The sequence below is a fragment of the Protopterus annectens genome, chromosome 5.part0 (genome assembly GCF_019279795.1).
Source record: "Protopterus annectens isolate FY-2018-M chromosome 5.part0, PAN1.0, whole genome shotgun sequence".
NCBI lineage: Eukaryota > Metazoa > Chordata > Ceratodontiformes > Protopteridae > Protopterus > Protopterus annectens.
The window spans coordinates 186,561,754-186,585,406 of record NC_056735.1 but is presented as its reverse complement, the minus strand read 5'-3'; the positions used below and the strand labels follow the sequence as shown (position 1 = coordinate 186,585,406).

Genomic DNA, 23,653 nt, shown 5'->3' with positions numbered 1-23,653 from the left:
GTTTCCTTATTATTTTCCCCTAGCACACACATTATTATTCCTATGGTATTTGTTTCCTTATTATTTTCCCCTAGCACACACATTATTATTCCTATGGTATTTGTTTCCTTATTATTTTCCCCTAGCACACACATTATTATTCCTATGGTATTTGTTGCCTTATTATTTTCCCTAGCACACACATTATTATTCCAATGGTATTTGTTTCCTTATTATTTTCCCCTCGCACACACATTATTATTCCTATGGTATTTGTTTCCTTATTATTTTCCCCTAGCACACACATTATTATTCCTATGGTATTTGTTTCCTTATTATTTTCCCCTAGCACACACATTATTATTCCTATGGTATTTGTTTCCTTATTATTTTCCCCTAGCACACACATTATTATTCCTATGGTATTTGTTTCCTTATTATTTTCCCCTAGCACACATTATTATTCCTATGGTATTTGTTTCCTTATTATTTTCCCCTAGCACACACATTATTATTCCTATGGTATTTGTTTCCTTATTATTTTCCCCTAGCACACACATTATTATTCCTATGGTATTTGTTTCCTTATTATTTTCCCTAGCACACACATTATTATTCCTATGGTATTTGTTTCCTTATTATTTTCCCCTAGCACACACATTATTATTCCTATGGTATTTGTTTCCTTATTATTTTCCCCTAGCACACACATTATTATTCCTATGGTATTTGTTTCCTTATTATTTTCCCCTAGCACACACATTACTATTCCTATGGTATTTGTTTCCTTATTATTTTCCCATAGCACACACATTATTATTCCTATGGTATTTGTTTCCTTATTATTTTCCCTAGCACACACATTACTATTCCTATGGTATTTGTTTCCTTATTATTTTCCCCTACCACACACATTACTATTCCTATGGCATTTGTTTCCTTATTATTTTCCCCTAGCACACACATTATTATACCTATGGCATTTGTCTCATTATAATTTTCCCCTAGCACACATTATTATTCCTATGGTATTTGTTTCCTTATTATTTTCCCCTAGCACACACATTATTATTCCTATGGTATTTGTTTCCTTATTATTTTCCCCTAGCACACACATTACTATTCCTATGGTATTTGTTTCCTTATTATTTTCCCCTAGCACACACATTATTATTCCTATGGTATTTGTTTCCTTATTATTTTCCCCTAGCACACACATTATTATTCCTATGGTATTTGTTTCCTTATTATTTTCCCCTAGCACACACATTATTATTCCTATGGTATTTGTTTCCTTATTATTTTCCCCTAGCACACACATTATTATTCCTATGGTATTTGTTTCCTTATTATTTTCCCCTAGCACACACATTATTATTCCTATGGTATTTGTTTCCTTATTATTTTCCCCTAGCACACACATTATTATTCCTATGGTATTTGTTTCCTTATTATTTTCCCCTAGCACACACATTATTATTCCTATGGTATTTGTTTCCTTATTATTTTCCTCAGCACACACATTATTATTCCTATGGTATTTGTTTCCTTATTATTTTCCCCTAGCACACACATTATTATTCCTATGGTATTTGTTTCCTTATTATTTTCCCCTAGCACACACATTATTATTCCTATGGTATTTGTTTCCTTATTATTTTCCCCTAGCACACACATTATTATTCCTATGGTATTTGTTTCCTTATTATTTTCCCCTAGCACACACATTACTATTATTCCTATGGTATTTGTTGCATTATTATTTTCCCCTAGCACACACATTATTATGCCTATGGTATTTGTTTCCTTATTATTTTATCCTAGCACACACATTAGTATTCCTATGGTATTTGTTTCCTTATTATTTTCCCGTAGCACACACATTATTATTCCTATGGTATTTGTTTCCTTATTATTTTCCCCTAGCACACACATTATTATTCCTATGGTATTTGTTTCCTTATTATTTTCCCCTAGCACACACATTATTATTCCTATGGTATTTGTTTCCTTATTATTTTCCCCTAGCACACACATTATTATTCCTATGGTATTTGTTTCCTTATTATTTTCCCCTCGCACACACATTATTATTCCTATGGTATTTGTTTCCTTATTATTTTCCCTAGCACACACATTATTATTCCAATGGTATTTGTTTCCTTATTATTTTCCGCTCGCATACACATTATTATTCCTATGGTATTTGTTTCCTTATTATTTTCCCCTGGCACACACATTACTATTCCTCTGGTATTTGTTTCCTTATTATTTTCCCCTAGCGCACACATTACTATTCCTATGGTATTTGTTTCCTTATTATTTTCCCCTAGCACACACATTATTATTCCTATGGTATTTGTTTCCTTATTATTTTCCCTAGCACACACATTATTATTCCTGTGGTATTTGTTTCCTTATTATTTTCCCTAGCACACACATTACTATTCCTATGGTATTTGTTCCTTATTATTTTCCCTAGCACACACATTATTATTCCTGTGGTATTTGTTTCCTTATTATTTTCTCTAGCACACACATTATTATTCCTATGGTATTTGTTTCCTTATTATTTTCCCCTAGCACACACATTATTATTCCTATGGTATTTGTTTCCTTATTATTTTCCCCTAGCACACACATTATTATTCCTATGGTATTTGTTTCCTTATTATTTTCCCCTAGCACACACATTATTATTCCTATGGTATTTGTTTCCTTATTATTTTCCCCTAGCACACACATTATTATTCCTATGGTATTTGTTTCTTATTATTTTCCCCTAGCACACATTATTATTCCTATGGTATTTGTTTCCTTATTATTTTCCCTAGCACACACATTATTATTCCTATGGTATTTGTTTCCTTATTATTTTCCCCTAGCACACACATTATTATTCCTATGGTATTTGTTTCCTTATTATTTTCCCCTAGCACACACATTATTATTCCTATGGTATTTGTTTCCTTATTATTTTCCCCTAGCACACACATTATTATTCCTATGGTATTTGTTTCCTTATTATTTTCCCCTAGCACACACATTATTATTCCTATGGTATTTGTTTCCTTATTATTTTCCCTAGCACACACATTATTATTCCTATGGTATTTGTTTCCTTATTATTTTCCCCTAGCACACACATTATTATTCCTATGGTATTTGTTTCCTTATTATTTTCCCCTAGCACACACATTATTATTCCTATGGTATTTGTTTCCTTATTATTTTCCCCTAGCACACACATTATTATTCCTATGGTATTTGTTTCCTTATTATTTTCCCCTAGCACACACATTATTATTCCTATGGTATTTGTTTCCTTATTATTTTCCCCTAGCACACACATTACTATTCCTATGGTATTTGTTTCCTTATTATTTTCCCCTAGCACACACATTATTATTCCTATGGTATTTGTTTCCTTATTATTTTCCCCTAGCACACACATTATTATTCCTATGGTATTTGTTTCCTTATTATTTCCCCTAGCACACACATTATTATTCCTATGGTATTTGTTTCCTTATTATTTTCCCTAGCACACACATTATTATTCCTATGGTATTTGTTTCCTTATTATTTTCCCCTAGCACACACATTATTATTCCTATGGTATTTGTTTCCTTATTATTTTCCCCAGCACACACATTATTATTCCTATGGTATTTGTTTCCTTATTATTTTCCCTAGCACACACATTATTATTCCTATGGTATTTGTTTCCTTATTATTTTCCCCTAGCACACACATTATTATTCCTATGGTATTTGTTTCCTTATTATTTTCCCCTAGCACACACATTATTATTCCTATGGTATTTGTTTCCTTATTATTTTCCCTAGCACACACATTATTATTCCTATGGTATTTGTTTCCTTATTATTTTCCCCTAGCACACACATTATTATTCCTATGGTATTTGTTTCCTTATTATTTTCCCCTAGCACACACATTATTATTCCTATGGTATTTGTTTCCTTATTATTTTCCCTAGCACACACATTATTATTCCTATGGTATTTGTTTCCTTATTATTTTCCCCTAGCACACACATTATTATTCCTATGGTATTTGTTTCCTTATTATTTTCCCCTAGCACACACATTATTATTCCTATGGTATTTGTTTCCTTATTATTTTTCCCTAGCACACACATTATTATTCCTATGGTATTTGTTTCCTTATTATTTTCCCCTAGCACACACATTATTATTCCTATGGTATTTGTTTCCTTATTATTTTCCCTAGCACGCACATTATTATTCCTATGGTATTTGTTTCCTTACTATTTTCCCCTAGCACACACATTATTCCTATGGTATTTGTTTTATTATTCCTATTATTTGTTTCCTTATTATTTTCCAGCACACACATTATTATTCCTATGGTATTTGTTTCCTTATTATTTTCCCCTAGCACACACATTATTATTCCTATGGTATTTGTTTCCTTATTATTTTCCCCTAGCACACACATTATTATTCCTATGGTATTTGTTTCCTTATTATTTTCCCCTAGCACACACATTATTACTCCTATGGTATTTGTTTCCTTATTATTTTCCCCTAGCACACACATTATTATTCCTATGGTATTTGTTTCCTTATTATTTTCCCCTAGCACACACATTATTATTCCTATGGTATTTGTTTCCTTATTATTTTCCCTAGCACACACATTATTATTCCTATGGTATTTGTTTCCTTATTATTTTCCCCTAGCACACACATTATTATTCCTATGGTATTTGTTTCCTTATTATTTTCCCCTAGCACACACATTATTATTCCTATGGTATTTGTTTCCTTATTATTTCCCCTAGCACACACATTATTATTCCTATGGTATTTGTTTCCTTATTATTTTCCCCTAGCACACACATTATTATTCCTATGGTATTTGTTTCCTTATTATTTTCCCTAGCACACACATTATTATTCCTATGGTATTTGTTTCCTTATTATTTTCCCCAGCACACATTATTATTCCTATGGTATTTGTTTCCTTATTATTTTCCCCTAGAACACACATTATTCCTATGGTATTTGTTTCCTTATTATTTTCCCCTAGCACACACATTATTATTCCTATGGTATTTGTTTCCTTATTATTTTCCCCTAGCACACACATTATTATTCCTATGGTATTTGTTTCCTTATGATTTTCCCTAGCACACACATTATTATTCCTATGGTATTTGTTTCCTTATTATTTTCTCCTAGCACACACATTATTATTCCTGTGGTATTTGTTTCCTTATTATTTTCCCTAGCACACACATTATTATTCCTATGGTATTTGTTTCCTTATTATTTTCCCCTAGCACACACATTATTATTCCTATGGTATTTGTTTCCTTATTATTTTCCCCTAGCACACACATTATTATTCCTATGGTATTTGTTTCCTTATTATTTTCCCTAGCACACACATTACTATTCCTATGGTATTTGTTTCCTTATTATTTTCCCTAGCACACACAGTATTATTCCTATGGTATTTGTTTCCTTATTATTTTCCCCTAGCACACACATTATTATTCCTATGGTATTTGTTTCCTTATTATTTTCCCCTAGCACACACATTATTATTCCTATGGTATTTGTTTCCTTATTATTTTCCCCTAGCACACACATTATTATTCCTATGGTATTTGTTTCCTTATTATTTTCCCCTAGCACACACATTATTATTCCTATGGTATTTGTTTCCTTATTATTTTCCCTAGCACACACATTATTATTCCTATGGTATTTGTTTCCTTATTATTTTCCCCTAGCACACACATTATTATTCCTATGGTATTTGTTTCCTTATTATTTTCCCCTAGCACACACATTATTATTCCTATGGTATTTGTTTCCTTATTATTTTCCCCTAGCACACACATTATTATTCCTATGGTATTTGTTTCCTTATTATTTTCACTAGCACACACATTATTATTCCTATGGTATTTGTTTCCTTATTATTTTCCCCTAGCACACACATTATTATTCCTATGGTATTTGTTTCCTTATTATTTTCCCCTAGCACACATTATTATTCCTATGGTATTTGTTTCCTTATTATTTTCCCCTAGCACACACATTATTATTCCTATGGTATTTGTTTCCTTATTATTTTCCCCTAGCACACACATTATTATTCCTATGGTATTTGTTTCCTTATTATTTCCCCTAGCACACACATTATTATTCCTATGGTATTTGTTTCCTTATTATTTTCCCTAGCACACACATTATTATTCCTATGGTATTTGTTTCCTTATTATTTTCCCCTAGCACACACATTATTATTCCTATGGTATTTGTTTCCTTATTATTTTCCCCTAGCACACACATTATTATTCCTATGGTATTTGTTTCCTTATTATTTTCCCCTAGCACACACATTATTATTCCTATGGTATTTGTTTCCTTATTATTTTCCCCTAGCACACACATTATTATTCCTATGGTATTTGTTTCCTTATTATTTTCCCCTAGCACACACATTACTATTCCTATGGTATTTGTTTCCTTATTATTTTCCCTAGCACACACATTATTATTCCTATGGTATTTGTTTCCTTATTATTTTCCCCTAGCACACACATTATTATTCCTATGGTATTTGTTTCCTTATTATTTTCCCCTAGCACACACATTATTATTCCTATGGTATTTGTTTCCTTATTATTTTCCCCTAGCACACACATTACTATTCCTATGGTATTTGCAAAGAATGTACTAGACTGGGCCTTTAAGTCTATGCTTCCTAATATGCAATGACTTTCAGTATTACTTTGTAATATTCCTTCTGTTAGTCTGTATCATCAGTATGTTTCATCACAAGTCTGTATTATTTCTAATGTTTGCTGTACTATTTTGAAATTATTTGCTTTAATCTTTTACATCTGTATAATTATCATTAATAACCTGCTGTACCTAGATTGTTGATAGATAGATAGATAGATAACCTAGATAGATTGATTCTGTATCTACATTTTTGGAGCTTTTCTCCCCAGGACTCCATTGAAAATGGGTTCATTTTGGCCCAGTGGACTATCCTGGTAAACCAACTGCAATAAATAAATAAAATAAATAAATAAATAAATACTGTAATGACACAATATTGACAAAGTGTAGAGAGTGAATCCTGGGTCTGTTGTGGAGTCCTGTGTTGGAGCTGGCTTTTTTGTTTGTGAGTGGATTATACAGACACACACACACACACACACACACACACACACACACACACATATATATATATATATATATATATATATATATATATAGAGAGAGAGAGAGAGAGAGAGACAGATAGATGTATATGAGTTACTGCCTTAATCAAAAATTAAAAACACCGAACAAGGAAGATTGCTGCAGAAACACCAAAACTCAGCAGGTATAAAAGCAGAAAATTAGCTGCATCCCCACAAACCCCCTGCTAATTATATATACCAAGTCTGAGATCACACAACAGTTGAGAAAGGGCTAATTCCTACTCCCCACTATATTGCAGACCCACACAAAGTAATATCAGCATTTTGTGATCGTATTACTTTTTGATCGCTAGAGCTGGCATTTACAAATGTTCAGTATTCCAAACGTTCAACCAAAGTGGTGGTCCCATGAATATATATGCATACTAATATAGTTACATAGACAAATAGACAGATATACATATATAAATATCACACAGAACACATTATATATATTTATATATATATACATATATATATATATATATTTATATATATATACATATATGCGCATGCGCATGTGTCGTAGTAGTAATACAAATCACAGTGAATACAAAATATCCTGAAATGGAGTTGTCTCAGGCTGCAGGTATCAGACTCCTGTTTTACTGTTCTGTAATAGCTTTTTCATTATTCTTAAGACTTTTGTTCATCCCCCGGGGTATGCATTTTGCTGGCTCATTTTGTAACATATTACATTTTCTTCATGATTCCTTTGTTTCCTTTCCATGTATGTATGCACTTGTCCTCACAGCCAGATTTATTCATAACTGTGAAGAAATGCTTGCTATTACATTTCTTACAGATATGATATTGTAAGTTGGTGTGTGAGTTCCACTGCCGGAGTATTTTAACATTTAAGTGCTCAGATTTACAGTTTATTTTGCATGCTCACACTGTCAAGTAGTTTGTGCACTGACTTTTATCTGAGTTTACATGCAGGTTAGTAAGGTTAAATTATACTGTGCGATGTCCCCTACTTATATAATTTTTGTACAGTGGTTCTCCTTTGATCATTCAGCTTCCCTTCCAGCTAGTTACATTAATACTTTCATTCCCCCCTGGGTAAGAACCCTATGGGTAAGGGGTGAGTGGGCCAAGGTTCTGTTATCCAAGAAGATGATCAATGCTTTCAGTTAAGGCCTCACCTCTCCTGGACATACTCCTAGGCATCAGAGGGACTGGAATCCAGGGCATCTTTATGATGATCAGTGCTGCATCTGTATTGTGTTCTTCTGTCTCCACCAGGGAATGTGCCCTGAACATACACCACTCCCTTTCACCAAAAAAAAGGTAATCAGGCTTAAACATCATCAGTTTTATCCACCACAAGTTGAACTCTGGTCACCTGAGTCATACTCAAGACTTCATCCCTATAACTCCAATAGGTAGCTACTAGCTATAGTCTTTGTATATCCTTGTCTTGATGTTTCTTCAGGCCTTAGTGTCTCATTCCTGTACAGACAACAACTGGACCTCTTTGTGTAGTGAAGCAATGGTACAGCCATGCTGTACCTCAGTGATTTTCCAGACAGCCAAAAGCTGTTACCTTACATAATCTGTGCTAGGCCTATAAGTACCTTGATACTACCACAGTTTCTGTTCAGCTCATAATTTCTCCCCGAAATGCAAGTATGCAGTTGAGATACTGTGGATGTATGCATGGAAACTTGTACTAACACTTCAGGCCTTAGGCTTTGTCATACCTGAAACTAGAACAGCTGTGTGATCTGAAGACTACAGGACATCATCATGCAAAGCTCGTGCCTGCACTGCCAGCTGTTATCCCTTAAGTGGCAGATTTCAGACACAAGGACTTTTCTGCACACCTCAGAGAAGTACATCCCTTGGATACTTAAATTGACAACACCTGCCTACCTTTCATCATCCGGTCTTGCTCTCAAAGTCAGGTCAGGAACATCTTTGCACTAATTCTACATGGAAAATGGTGTTTTTGCTTGTACTGACCTCTACTGGTGGCTGGAGATGCACTGTTACACTTACCTTTCTGTTATAACATGGGATAAATCATAGTAGTTAGCAGCAATAAAACTTGGCAAGGCAGAAAGGATAAGGTAAGCAATACACACAGACATCCATACACACTCACACATAGGTCAGTATTAAAGTACAATATGTGGAATATTCTACAGTTGCCCTGCACTCACTGCGTAAGGAGAAAAAGCTGTGGTAATAAAGGAAAGTTACGAAGGTTGAGTACTGGGAAACTATGTAAAAATAAGGGAGACTAACATCAGAAATGCAGTGATGTTTGGGAGTTCCCACCTACCCACCAAATGAAAAGTTAAAAGAAAAAAAAAAAGAAAAAAACTCTTAAACAAAAAGATAACTAATGGAATGAGTCATGTTATCCAAGTAAAGATATATATTCTTCTCTTTTTCTCCTGTACCTACCTCCAACATAAAAAAACTCTTAACTAAGCTTAAATCCACCAAATTAGCAGCAGACAACCTCCCAAGTGAATATCTACAAATCGCAGCTGATGCTCTGGCCTACCCAGTATCCATCTTGATTAACCGATCTCTGTCAGAAAGTTACGTTCCCACACTGTGGAAAGTATCACATATAATTCCCCTCCACAAAGGCGGACCCTCCGCAGAACTAACCAATTACCGCCCCATAGCTATTCTGTCTCCACTCTCCAAAATACTAGAGAGATGCATACACTCTTAGGTCTCAGACTACCTCCTTACTAACAACCTCCTTTCCAGTACTCAGCATGGTTTCCGACCAAACCATAGCACCACCACTGCCTTACTCTCCTTTACTAACACTATCCTTCAGCATAAAACAATGGCTATCTCTCCTCTGCTACTTTCCTAGACCTATCTAAAGCATTTGACATGGTCCCACACAAACAACTTATCTCTGTCCTCAATAACCTATCCTTCTCACAATCAGTCACCAACTGGTTTCAGAGTTACCTGTCTGACCACCAACAATCCGTTGTATGGCAGAATGACATATCTCCCCAACTACCTGTCTCCATAGGGGTTCCCCAAGGATCCATCCTTGGACCCCTACTCTTCTCTGTTTACACCAATAATCTAGCCTCTGCCACCAAACATGGCACACTCATACAATACGCAGATGACTCGACCATCATCTGCTCAGCCCAGTCCTTACCCAAACTGCAAAAAGTCACACAGAAAGCCTTTTCCTCTGTTGAAACATGGTTATCCAATGCCCAGTTAATACTCAACCCAAACAAAACTAAACTACTCATCTTCCAACCCACCAAATATACTCAAAACAACTCTCACTTTAACATCACAGCAAAAGACAACACCACTATATACCCAACTGAACACACCAAATTGCTAGGAGTGGAAATAGACAATAAACTAAAATTTGACATTCACATATCCACGACCATAAAAAAAGTCCACAAAAAACTAGGAGCGTTATACAGAAATAAGCAATTTCTCACCAAAGCAGCAAAGATTTCAATAGCAAATTCCCACCTTATCTTATGCCACCCTACTATATACCAGCCTGCCTCCAATATATACCAACCTAAGGCAATGTGATCTAAACAAGCTAGAGACCTGCTACAACAAAATCGCCAAATTCACCACAGGGCATCCTACCGTAGTCACCACTGTCTCTCACTTGCTGAACTGGGCTGGCTTGAACTCCCTCACCTCCTTCAGTGGTATCAACTCTCACTTGCCCACAAACTAGTAAACCATCCACTAAATGTCCCATCCTCCAGAATCTACTCCAACCCTATCGCACCACCAGACCACTAAGATCCAGCAACAAAAATCACTTGCAGATCACTAAAGCCAATAACTCTGCTGGTGAAGCACTATTCTGTTGTGCCATAGCCAAATTATGGAACTCACTCCCACCCACAATTACCTCCTGCACCATCATGCACCCACTTCAAAACTTTACTAAAAGCACCTAAAACATGCTGGCTATGCCCTTGCAACTCCCACTCTAATATCATCCACCCCATCCAACCACTACCTTTCTTTCCACTCCACTAACTACCTTGATTATAGCAAGCTCAGATGCTCATAAGCCTAGTACTTATTATACAGCAGGAACTTCTCATTGTAACATTTGTTAATGTCTGTTATGTACTTCACAGATAAAGATTCTAGTTATCTACTGATGTACTATGTTCTTCATCTGTAAATATGTTGTAAGTAATTGCTATGTTAAATTGTTAATCGCTATGTAATCCAGTGTAACTACTGTCTGTTTATTTTACTGTGGAGCTTTTCTCCCCGGGCCTCCGCTGAAAATGTACCTACATCCAGTCGGACACTCCCGGTCAACAAATTTAAATAAATAAATAAATAAATAAATAAATAATATATGTTTCACTTGTGCTACCACTAGTGGGAGAAGAGGTGGTCTGTGATACTCCACTTTAGAAAATGGGCTTGGAGGATAACAAAATTCACTGAACAGTTGGTGTACAGGGGAGCCTACTGAAAAAGAAGCTCACTAACAACTTAACATCGAGGAATCCACATGCCATGAATAAGATGTTTTCTTGAGGCTGCCATTTGCATTCTGTTTGCTAACCATGGCATGCAATGTATATGACAGCCTTTCAGAATTGCATTGGTTTATTTATACATTCTTTGTTGACCTGATTAATTCCATTAGGCTGTTGGTCTCTTTTCAGGGAAGACCTCAGGTGGTATTTATACTGAATATGGGAAATTTGGCTGTCGCACTAGGGAAATGCCTCTCCTTTTTGATAAGTACCATGGGATCTTTTGCATCCACTTGAGCTACTGCCAACTCAGACAAATAGGGCCTCAGTTTAATGACTCATCCAAAGGAAAGCACATTCAGGTGTGCAAAACCTCCTCTATGCTGCACTAGTGTCAGTTTTGGAAAATTAATCTAAGCACCTGGGATGTGAATAGAACTCACAGCCTTCTGATATTCCAGTACTAAAGGCAAGTGTGTTAACTGTTGATCCACTGACATGACTGCATAGCAAGCGGTGTTTAACATATAAAATACATTTAATGGTTCACTAAGAAACATACTTTGGAGCTTGGGTAATACTGTTCTTTTACGCAAAAATGAATAGCACTGCAGTATATTGCAGTAGGCCTGTGTTCTGCAAAAAAATAATCGATGTAAATTCTGTGCATGTAATAAGTGAGGCACCTAATGGTGGTCATTTATTTTTATACTTCTTGCTACTCATCAACTGCATATATTTAGAGTATTAGGTTTGCAATTTTGTGTGTGTGTGTGTGCGCATGTGTGTACAAGAGAGAGAAAGAGAGACAGAGAATTGTAGCTCATGTGTATAAACTCAAATGGAGTTATTTTTTTATTTTTAAATTAATTTGGCAGTTTATTGGAGATTCCAAAACACTGGGAAGGCGAGTATCTTTGACTGTGTGTCTGTGTGAGTCTATGACTATCTGTGTTTGTGCACATCTACATGTGTGTGTGCGAGTACATGTGTTTTGAGTCCTCTGTATGAATTATCTGTAAAGTTGTTATATAAGTTTTATATTTTAGATGTAAATTATTTCCTCCAACAGTAATTTCATATCCTACTTTCAAACATTAGGTATTCTGCATGAGTAGCATAGATGGATAGATGCCTGACTGCACACCAGGAGACCCTCAATTTAAGATAGATAGCTAGAGAGAGAGAGAGAGAGAGACAGATGGATTTTTCTGTCAGAATAGGGCAGCATTCAGTAGATGAGTGGCATGAGTATTTCAGGATTCCAAGACTATGCTGATATGAACTAAAACGTGTAGATGGCACATAATCAAGCTCCTGCTAATTTTGGGAGGTTTCACTGTACAGTACAATCAGTCGTACTGCTTACAGGTAGCTTTGCAAACAACTCCTCATTTCCTTCCCCCCCTCCACACATACACATACATCACATTGACACAGTCTGACCTCCTGTGTTTGACAAGCTTAAAAGAGACATTGAAATATCGGGTCTATATTAAATCATCAAATGCTTAGAAAAGCGAACGATGATTTATCGACCCCATGTAAGAGAAAGCTTACAAACTCGAACGCTTAGAACAGTGATGTTTTCCCAAGGGAAAAAAATCGCTGTTCCAAAAAAAAACAAAAAAAACACAAAACTTAAATATACCAACTCCGAGATCGCACTACAGTGACGAAAATGGCAAAGTAACAGACACAGCCAAGCAATTTCTTTCCCAGGGAAAGAATTCACTTATATGCGGCTTTGTCATTTTGCCTTTTCATCTTTTCAAGTTCGACCAAGACGCATTTGAAATAATGCATCTTTGGTCATCTAATAGGAACCCAAAATATCATGTTAGTGGCACTGCACAAAGCATTGGAGACCATCCATGTGCAACTAACAGTGGGCAAAACTGCCTTTCATTTTGTAGCCTGCTACAGACCACCCTCCCAAACTCAGGAACCCCACTTGGCTTTCCTGAGAACACTGGAGAATATGAAGGTCTCTCCAAACGCCATTATATTGGGTGACTTCAACTACCCAAACATAGACTGGGAGCACTACTCAAGCCCCAAACACCCTCGCCCAACAATTCCTAGAATTTATAAACTCAAATGCTATAGAACAACTGGTCACCACTCCCACAAGAGAGGAAAATGTATTGGACCTGATCATCACCAACATGGGGACTCTATGTTCCATACCAGAGGTATACCCCTCATTGGTAAGATCTGACCATAAATTAATCTCACTGGACATCCATATCCCATCCCCACCCCCAGCCAAGGAAACCACGGTGAAGAGCTTCTCAAAAGCAAACTTCTCACTTTTCAAAACCGAGGTGGAATCCTTCAAAGCCCCTGGGCCAGTGGAAAACACGGCCCAAACCGCAGAATCCTTTACAAACGCCTACAGGAATGCATGGATCGTGCTATCCCAAATAAAACCAAGACTCATTCCTCCAAAGGTAGGAGACCTGTCTGGTGGACCCCAGCCATAAATAAGCTATACAACAGAAGGAGGAAGCTACTACATGATAGAGCAAAATCCCAAAAAGGGAAGGCATCTCTGATCAGTACTAGCAAGAAACTACGATCCCTCATAAAATCATCTAAGGCCAGCTTTGAAAGAAAAATTGCACAAGACGCTAAAGATAATCACAAGGCCTTGTTTAGTTATGTCAGGAACCTGGGTGGCAACTCCCAGATATGCTCTGAGTTAGTGCAAAATGACAAAAAATACACTGAACACACAGACATTGCCAACATCCTGGCAGACAGATTCAGTGCAAACTCCGCCCCCCCCAAAAGAGCAAATGTCTATCCCAAAAGAGTGTAGCCTCCCTGACATCACAGATGCACAGGTGAGAGCTGCCCTCTCCAAAGCAAAAAACACAGCATCAGTGGGACCGGATGGTGTCCCGGGCTGTGTCTTACACGAGCTCCAAGAAGAACTGAACCCTCACATAAAGTCACTGTTCAATCTCAGCCTTACTACAGGATATGTACCCAAGGAATGGCGTACAGCAACAATGGTCCCACTCCACAAAGGTGGTGCCACAATGGACCCCGGAAACTATCGCCCTATAAGCCTGACTAGCCTGGTCTGCAAAGCTATGGAGCGTATCATCATGGAACTCATAAACAAAGACATTGGGAACCTCCAAACACTGGATCCTACCCAATTCGGCTTTGTTAAGGGCAGATCTTGCCTCTTGAACCTGGTCGACTTCTTTGAAACAGTCACCAAGGCCATAGATGAAGGGAAGGTAGTCCACACAGCCTACCTGGACCTCGCAAAAGCCTTCAACACAATACCCCACTCGGGCATCATAAATAAGCTCACCAGGTTAAATATCAACCCCTATGTCACAAGATGGGTTGCAAACTGGCTCAGGGATAGAACCCACATGGTCAGAATTGCAGGTGCCATGTCAGACTCTAAACCAGTTACAAGTGGCATCCTACAAGGCTCAGTCCTCTCTTGTTCGGTATATATTTCTCTGAGGTACAGGCTAACATGGGAGGACTATGGCTGACCAAGTTCGCAGACGACTGCAAACTGGGTGCCATAATCGACTCGCCGACTGACGCAAGCATCCTCCAAAAGGGTCTCACAGAGATGGATAACTGGTGCCAGAGCCATGGCCTAAAGCTAAATGCCAAAAAGTGCATAGTCATCCCCTTTGGGAAAAACAAAGTTCCCACAAATTACCACATAGGTGGTAATCCATTAAGTACGGAAGAAGTAATTAGGGATTTGGGGACCCAAGTAGATAGGAATCTCTCCTTTGACAATCACATTGCCAAAGTGGTTAGAAAGACCTTCTATACAGCCCACCTTATCACAAAAGGGTTCACATCTAGATCAAGAGAGGTAATTGTGCCCCTCTACTCATCACTCATCAGGCCCATAATTGAATACAATGCCCCATTTGGGATGTACCTTACCCGACACCTGCAGCAACTGGAGAGACCCCAAAATTACCTCACCAAGAGGATCATGGGACTCAAACAGATGCCCTATGCAGTTAGGCTAAAGAAACTCCAACTCTACTCAGTTGCTTACCACCTACTCAGAGGTGATCTGTGCCTGACATATAAAGCCATGTCTAACTCAGAATTAATGGACATGCCCCACCTCAGGAAATCCAAATCCCTTAGAGCTACACACTCCAGGGAATTAAACCTCAGCACAGAAATAAATAGGACATGCTGGAGGGACACATTCATATCCCAGAGGCTCTCCTCACTCTGGAACAAAATCCCAATCTTGACGAGTGGATGGGAGATCATAGGTTTACCCCTGGGATCTCTTCTGTGTCCCTACTAGACAGAGGCACAGTAAACTAACCTTAAAAGGGCTATCTTCTGTGACCTACTATACAGAGGCACAGTCAACTAATCTAAAAGGGTGGTGAAAGCCAAACACACTCTGGCTAGGCTTATAAATGCCCTAGGGCAGATAGCCTAGTATCAGCCTATGAATGTATGTAGTTCATCATATCACTCATCTAAGGAATGGTGCCCTATTCTTTGCATAAAAATCATAGTTTACAATACATAACCTTTATATTTAATTAATTATTCAGATTTTGCAAGAATGGGTATATACAAATTCCTTTTTATAGGATGCACCTAGGAGTTTTGCTTGAGTTAAATCACTGGCTCATTTGTAGGACATTTAAGTGGAGACTGTTGTAATCAAACCCATGTCTGAAGGATAAAGTTAAATTTGTAGCCTGTTGCACTAACTTGAGTATGCTGTGCTGAATACCTGGAGTTTTTCTGCCTCTCTTACACTGGTGATAAGTCTTTTTGACCTTTGAATGTATTTCCCTACCTGCACATGTCTTTGTAGTGAATGTATGTTCATAGGTTCATAGGTAAGGCTTTCTGCCCAAGGGCATCTATAAGCCTAGCCAAAATGTGTTGGCTTTCGCTGCCCCCTTAGATTAGTTCCCTGTGCCTCGGTCCAGTAGAGCCATTAGTTCCCTGTTCCTCTGTCCAGCAGAGCCACTGCAGTGATCCCGGGGTAAATTTTCTGTATCCCATCCACTTGTCAAGGTTTCTCCTGAAGAGTGTTAGTGAGGGGCTCTGCCTAATATACAGAAATATACATACATATATGTACACATATTAGGCACATGTATATACTATACAGACCCACACCATATTCATACCTATATCTATACATATATATTGCAAATGTATAATACATATAAACATATGCATACTTATACCCATATATATATATATATATATATATATATATATATATATATATATATATATATATACACACCTCCGTACTTATACACACACATACATATATATCTATACACATGCATAAATACACATACACACATATATACACAGATATATATATATATATGTATATATATATATATATATATATATATACACACACACACACACACACACACACACACACACATATCATACACCTACGCAAATACACACACACACACACATATATATATATATATATATATATATATATATATATATATATATATATATATACACACACACATACACACGCACCCACGTGCACTTTTATATAATTGCTCCTTGTATTTAGATATCATATGCAGCATTTGGGTTTGCTTGACTACATATCCGCTACCATACACCTGAAATGTCATTTATTTGTTTTAACCACTTTGTTTCGTGCCAACATTTATACATCTGCTTGCTAAGAAAAAGGTGAGGGAAGGACATCAGAGTGTATATAGTCCTGACTCATCTTCCTGAATATCTACGAAACAGATATCTGCAGAATAATGCAAAATGATTCAAAGATGCTGACAATCTATCTTAACATGCTGTCACTGAGTAGCAATTTACTACACAACAAGCTAAACCATATAGCCTGCATGACAACACTGCATAATAACACCATGTAAACTATCACAGCCAACACCCGAAGTGAATTCTCAGGTTTTTTTTTTTTTTTTTTAATACTCAGAACATGCACACCATCACAGCATCTGTGGTCCTCTAACAACTTTCTAAGCGAATTTCATTAATGCTTACAAATTTATTTGGTTTTGCCCAAAATTCTTAAACCAAGAAGTAGAAAGGAATGCTGCAACCTCTACCTAATGACAGAGGACCTTGAGTTATTATTTATTATGATGATTATTATTATTATTATCATCATCATCATCATCATCATTATCATTGGTGTTAATATTATTTTGGAGTATTATTTTATTATTAAACAGATTTGAGTGTTAATAATATTTTATTAACTTTATTTTGTTTGTTTATTTTATTTTTATTTTTATTATTATTAACATCTTCACATGCCTCCAGATTTCTAAGTAATTCTGGGGTACTCAAAATTATCATTTCCCTCTTCCTACAGGACTAAGCATTTCTGTTTGTATTGCTGAATTCTTGCTACCCAACTGATGTGGATATCTAAAGGCAAGACTGTGCATTTGCACATCTATCAATTTACAAAAACATGTGAGCTAACAAAGTGACTGTAAGGAAGTTTTGCAACTCAAGGGCCTTTACAGTGCCCCAAAATTACAAAGGTTTTACTAAGGCTTTAAAGCATTCCTCCCAAGAAGTGTAAGTGGAATGCGATAAAACTTCCCCCTTTCCTTTGTTAAGTGCATAGCGTTATCTGATGTGTTCAAAACCTAATTACACTGCAGGAAGTGAGGGATGAGAAAAACCTTTTGCTTGCAGCAAATACAAGCTAGTTTTTACTTCTTGCAAATTTTACAGTCATGGGTTAAGATCTTAGCTTCAATTAGCAGCTAAAATGAAACTTTTGGCCATTTACAAATAATCCTGCTTTCTCAAACAGGAAATTGCTTTAAATATGTTTTCTGTTCCACCAAGCCACTTTGCAGTGATAACTAAAAACCCAACTAAATATTACCAACAATTTAAAGCTTTGACCTCTTATGAAATATTTCAGCCTTTCCTGAAGAAATTCTGTGCACTGACCCATTACCCCCCCATGCACTGATCCATTACCTCCCCCCACCTCTGTGCACTGTCCCATTACCTCCCCTTCCCCCTCTGTGCACTGACCCATTACCTCACGCCCCTCCCCCTCTTTGCACTGACCCATTACCTCCCCCCACTAAAACTGAAATGGTTACAATATTTTGCTACTTAGCCACAGAATCCCAGCCAACCAACTGCTCTTTACTCCACCAAGGTTTAGTAATGTGTTAGTTAGCAGGTAAAATAAACAACAAATAAATACACAGGGTATGTCAAACGTAAGCATTGGCTTTGCTAAGGTTACCATGCATCTGGGTTTCCCCGGACACATCCTTTTTTTTCGGCTCCTATCCGGGCAGTTTTTGAAAATTTTGCAATTTGACCAGGTTTTAAAGCCCGGGCAAATCGCAGAGTTTTCAAAAAACAGACATCCCGATTTCGGAGTCTTTCCTCCGTGTTGTTTTTTTTTTTTATTATTGTCTCATATACCGGTGTATGAGCCAATCAAAAAACGGAGCTCTGTTCAATGTGGAACTGCTTGATGTTTCGCATTGAACAGAAGAGGGTCTGCTGTGCGACATTTTGATTGGCTCGTATACCGGTATACGAGCCAATCAAAAAGCGGAGCTCTGTTCAATGTGGAACTGCTTGATGTTTCGCACTGAACAGAAGAGGGTCCACTGTGGGAGGTTTTGCTTGGCTCGTATACCGGTATACGAGCCAATCAAAAAATGGAGCTTTTTTTTGCTCTTCAATTAAGAGCAGAGGAAAAGAAAAAGATCTGTAGTTTTAGTCCTACAAGAGTAAAGACCTTTTTTTTTTTTTTTTGCTCTTCAACCTAAGAGGACGGTAGCAGCACATATTTTTTCATCCTCTTTTACATACAAACAATTATGGTAACCCTAGGCTTTGCGGTCCTGAACAAAAGAGTTTCCATTTTTTGCCAAACCTTTCTATCCACAATTACCCAATGTACTCATTTACAACCTGCAAATGGCTGTATATTCCATAAGACCTAGATTAACTGTAATGACACACTCAGCTGAATTATGTAGTATTATTATTTTTATTATTAATTTCATTTTATTTGCTAAGAAATTAACCAGACATGATTTATTTGTATTAAGCACAACAAGTTAGTGAACCAAAATAATTTATGTTGTATTAAGCATACAAGCTGGCCCCAACTCCGTAGCCTTGCCATGTAATTCTTCACTGACCCCAGCCATCTAATTAATTGCAGGCCACCACTATTGTTTGCTAGATTGCTAAGAAAAACAATTTCAGCTATTGCTAAAAGCTTTTGCATCTCATCCCTAAACCCCAGTCCACACTTAGGCATGTGTGCCTTTGTTGCATGCCTTAAGCGAACCTTAATCCCATAGTAAACCCTACTTGAAGTATTAATTTAAACCTATTCTGTCATTTAAATTTAGTCTGATACCTTCAAGTATATAGTTTACCCTCTAGCCTGTTTGTAACCTAATCTCTAGGCATTTCAAAAATCTAACTGATTTGAGTTACAAAATTACACAAACTAAAGCCATTACATCATATAGTAACTTAAGCAATCTGCCTACATGTTCTTAAACCAAAGTGTCTTTAAACATCAGCAATAACATAACTAGCCTTTTCTCTGATACAAAATAGGTGTCCCATGTAAATAAAAAAGTTTAAAGCAAACTGCCCTTGACTGCCCTCAACTATTTCTGATCCTCTCCAAATGCTCTGCCTTGTGGCTACTTTCCAGCCTCATCTCCCCAGGCTCTGCCATGTGGCTGCCCATAGGCCTCAGTTCACAGGCCTGGCCCCAAGTGGCTACCTGCAGGCTTTAGTTTCCAGACCTTGCCATGTGGCTAACTGCAGGCTTCAGTTCCCAGCCCCTGCCATGTGGCTAATTGCATGCCTCAGTTCCTAGGCCCTGCCATGTGGCTAATTGCATGTCTCAGTTCCTAGGCCCTGCCCTGTGGCTAACTGCAGGCCTCAGCTGCTAGCAACTAAGCCTCAACCATATCACCCCCCTGTGTATATATTTTTTTTAAACTTGTACAACACTTCCTGTGTCTCATGTATAGCCCCAGGCCTTCCAAGGGGCATGTGCCCTAGTTATTTCTCTTTTTTAACTATGCTTTACTGCAGTCAGTGCAAATCCTTGGTTAAGTACTTACAAAACCCTTATGATGGTCTAATTTTCACTTGATACCTTACAAGTACAACCTTAATTCCTACCCTTGCTTGTAGCATTGAAATACAGGCCTGCAAAACAAAATACAATTATAACACACCAAATCAATGCAACATTACCCCTACGTATCTGCTGAAAAACTGCTTGCATGCCTTTAAGAATAATACCCTTATCTAATTATAGATAAGCTCACCAGCTTAAATATAAACCCCTATGTCACTAGATGGATTGCAAACTGGCTCAAGGACAGAACCCACATGGTTAGAATTGCTGGAGCCATGTCAGACTCCAAACCAGTTACAAGTGGTGTCCCACAAGGCTCAGTCCTGGGACCTCTTGTGCGGTATATATTTCTCGGAGGTACGGGCCAACACGGAAGGACTGTGGCTGACCAAGTTCGCAGATGACTGCAAACTGGGTGCCATAATCGACTCTCCAGCCGACACAAGCATCCTCCAAAAGGGCCTCATAGAAACAGACAACTGGTGCCAGAGCCATGGCCTCAAGCTAAATGCCAAAAGTGTATAGTCATCCCTTTGGCAAAAACAAAGTGCCCACAAATTACCACATAGGTGGAAATCCATTAAGTACAGAAGAAGTAATTAGGGACCTGGGGACCCAAGTTGATAGCAATCTCTCATTTGACAACCACGTGGCCAAAGTGGTTAGAGAAACATTTTATATAGCCCACCTAATCATGAAGGGATTCACATCTAGATCAGGGGAGGTCATCGTGCCTCTTTACTCATCCCTCATCAGGCCCATAATTGAGTACAATGCCCCTTTAGGAATGTACCTTACCAGACACCTGCAGCAACTGGAAAGACCCCAAAAGTACCTCACCAAGAGGATCAAAGGGCTCAAACAGATGCCATATGCTGCCCGGTTAAAGAAACTCCAGCTCTACTCAGTGGCATACCACCTGTTCAGAGGAGATCTGTGCCTGACGTATAAAGCCATGTCCAACCCGGAATTAATGGACATGCTGCACCTCAGAAAATCCAAATCCCATCGAGCCACGCCCGAGAGACTTGAACCTCAGCACTGAAATAAATAGGACATGCTGGAGGGACAGATTCATAACCCATAGGCTCCCTTCACTCTGGTATAAAATCCCAGTCCAGGTTAGGCAGAGTCCTCATTGACTCTCTTCAAGAGGAATCTTGATGAGTGGATGGGAGATCGTAGGTTTACCCCGGGTATCACTTCTGTGTCACTGTTAGATAGAGTCATAGTATACTAACCTCGAAAAAGGGCATAGCAAAATAAATTTAAAATGGGTGGCGAAAGCCAAACACATTCTGGCTAGGCTTATAAATGCCCTAGGGCAGATAGCCTAGTATGAACCTATGAACCTATGAACCTATGAACCCTAAGCTTCCTACACTATTAAGTAAACATAGTACAGATTATACAGATAAATGCCACTAAAGCCTGTGATTAAATCCAAAAACAAACAAAAGGCCCCTACCTTGGATCACCCATGTAGTTCACACACAAACCAGTATTCCACAGATAAGCTGATCAGACAAGCTGCCAAGGGCAACTTTGCGATTTTTGTGATTAAACTAATATAGGCAGCTGCACTGTATGGTGGTGGAGGAGTCATTTCTATTGCACTGGGCTTAAGGGGCTTGCATCACCTGTTTTTTTTTTTTTTTTTTTTGGTGGGGGGGGGGGGTTGTTCTGAGGATACTGCTTTGCTATCCTCACCAGTAAATACATTCTGTTGCATACCCTAGAGTATGCTTCATTAATATCCAGCCGCAGGGTGTTTCTGTCATCACGTCCCAGGTATTTTTTTATTTTATTTTAACATTTGTTGACCGGGAATTCCCGACTAGGTTCCACAGATCCTGTTTTCAGCGGAGGCCCGGTGAGAAATGCTCCAGAAGCATGTCTATAGAATGTGGGAGGAAACCGGAGTGCCCGGAGGAAACCCACGCGAACACAGGGAGAACATGCAAACTCCACACAGAAGGCACCCCAGCCGAGAATCGTACCAGAGAACCTCTTGCTGAGAGGCAACAGCATTAACCGCTGCACCACTGCGCCGCCCATGTATATGTCTAACTCTTAACACTTTGGAACCGATGCTTAATACCATTTTCTACCGTACTTCTACTGACACATCATGTGCATATTCTCAACAAAGCATCCTTTACAGCAGTGTATAGGAATTGTTGCATAGCTTGTGCTGCCTTGTGTGTGATATGCACTCACTCCATTTCTGTGCATCCTTGGCTGGTATTGTAACTCAGTAAATAACTTTTCTGATTTATAGGTTCAGGATCTGGAGTTTAAAACTGTCATGCGGCTTCTGTCTTGACTAACTCTGCTGAGTTTGTCTGTGTGGCTTCTTTTTTAATTTTGTGCTAACCATGCAAGCCCAGTAGACATAAGTGTCACTTTTTAGGGAAACCCAGAAGCACTGTTTAGTTAAGTGATTTCCTGCAGTCACATGTGTTACAGACAGAGCCTGAAGGATGCCAATTGAGAACAAATGGAATGTCGTTCATTAACGATTAATTGCCTTAACGCTCTGTGCTAACATCTCCCAAACAGTGAGGCCACCCCACCAAGGAAGGGCTGGAAATGTTATATGGGGAACAAAAGCATTTCTGAAAACATTGTGCACTTAAATTGTTACGTAATCAGTAGTAATTTACATAGGATTGTGTTAGATACAAGAATGGAAGACACAATTTCCTGTGTGCTTTTCAATGAATATGTGTATCTGTCTAAAATCAGTAGTAAAATGTATTAAATCAAAGCTTGATT

At 37.8% G+C, this 23,653-nt stretch overlaps 1 protein-coding gene across 3 annotated transcripts in view; it reads left to right on the top strand.

Moving 5' to 3' along the window:
- Positions 1-23,653, top strand: part of FAT3 (FAT atypical cadherin 3) — a 2,670,157-nt gene that overhangs the window by 1,609,201 nt on the left and 1,037,303 nt on the right. The gene's annotated exons all lie outside the window — the stretch shown is intronic.